Below are 1,680 nucleotides of genomic sequence, written 5' to 3' on the forward strand. Positions count from 1 at the left end.
GTTCATTGTCAAGGACCCCCACAGTGATATATAATTGGCCACAAATCTCCATCTAAAAATATTTCGTTCCAGGGACCCCCATACAGGGGACCCCCCATACAGGGACCCCCATAAGAGAAGATTGTGATAAAAAAAAGAAGACTTAATGTTAACATTATAATTTTATAGATCTTTCAAAAAAGTGATCAAAGAAATTGCCAAATTATTTAATAGTTATATGCTATATTAACTACTTTAGCTGGGGCCCCCCCTGGACCCCCTGGACCCCCCCCCTCATGACCCCACTTTGAGAACCTCTGCTCTAGTATTTCCCTCTTCACCAAATCTCCTTGCTGTAAATAGCTGATCTACAAGCTTGTGTTTGTGACGTGTTGTGAGCTTGTAGATCTGCTATTTTGCACAAACGTTGAAGTTGTTAAATCTAAATGAATAACATGCTAAACCATCATAGTTGGTGGTTTGTATTAAAAGTGGTTAATATGGATACAACAGTTTGTACTTCTGTACAATAAAATGTTTTTATCATTTTCACTACTAATTACTACTGTAGCAGAACACTGAGCTGCAGTTTCATCAATGAAGGTGAAAACAAACATCATTTCTCACAGATTGAGGGCCTTGTTAATGAACAGACCATATTAACCCATGTTCCAGGGTCAGAGTAGTGATTGTAGTATGCACAAGTTCCTGACTTCATCGTTAAGAGGCCATCCACTCCTCCAGTACCTGCACAATAAACAACAATGTATGTTAACATCCACTCAGTCACTCACATACAGTGACTTTGATAGAATTACAATATAAAAACATGTAAAATGTCTCACTGTGTTGTCAGTGGAGTTCCATCCACCCAGGAGGTCCATGTTCCTCCAGCCCGTTTCAGACCAATGTATGATCCACCCTCTGTAGAACCCTCAGTCCTCAATCCTCTGATGAATGCCTGATCATTTTATACATGATTAAATCATCATTTTATTCAATACATTGACTTTTGCACACACACACACACACACACACACACACACGCACGCCTGGCGCGCGCGCGCTGCGACACACACACACACACACACACACACACACACACACACACAGTGGCGTACGTACAGGATGTGTGGGTGGGCCGCTGGGCCTCTCTCTCTCTCTCTCTCTCTCTCTTCTCTCTCTCTCTCTCTCTCTCTCTCCCCCCCCTTACGGTCTCTCTCTCTCTCTCTCTCTCTCTCTTCTCTCTCTCTCTCTCTCTCTCTCTCTCTCTCTCTCTGACGGTCTCCTCTCTCTCTCTCTCTCTCTCTCTCTCTCTCTCTCTCTCTCTCTCTCTTCTCTCTCTCTCTCTCTCTCTCTCTTTGTCTTACGGTCTCTCTCTCTCTCTCTCTCTCTCTGTCCCTTACTCTCTCTCTCTCTCTCTCTCTCTCTCTCTCTCTCTCTCTCTCTCTCTCTCTCTCTCTCTATGTCTCTCGGTCTCTCTGTCTCTCGGTCTCTCGGTCTCTCTCTCTCTCTCCGGTCTCTCTCTCTCTCTCTCTCTCTCTCTCTCTCTCTCTCTCTCTGTCTTACGGGCTCTCTCTTTCTCTCTCTCTCTCTCTCTCTCTCTCTCTCTTCTCTCTCTCTCTCTCTCTCTCTCTCTCTCTCTCTCTCTCTCTTTGTCTTACGGTCTCTCTCTCTCTCTCTCTCTATCTCTCTCTCTCT

At 44.6% G+C, this 1,680-nt stretch overlaps 1 protein-coding gene across 1 annotated transcript in view; it reads right to left on the minus strand.

Annotated features, from left to right (window-relative positions):
- Positions 1 to 279: 279 nt before the first annotated feature.
- The window catches only part of LOC308075364 (C-type lectin domain family 4 member C-like), a 598,318-nt gene continuing 596,917 nt past the window's right edge, over positions 280 to 1,680 (minus strand). The window contains exon 5 of the mRNA XM_080415216.1: positions 280 to 312. The gene's annotated coding sequence lies outside the window, so the exon portion shown is untranslated. The remainder of the gene's footprint in view (positions 313 to 1,680) is intronic.

Source organism: Gymnoscopelus braueri, assembly GCF_963280865.1.
Source record: "Gymnoscopelus braueri genome assembly, chromosome: 19".
NCBI classification, from domain to species: Eukaryota; Metazoa; Chordata; class Actinopteri; order Myctophiformes; family Myctophidae; genus Gymnoscopelus; species Gymnoscopelus braueri.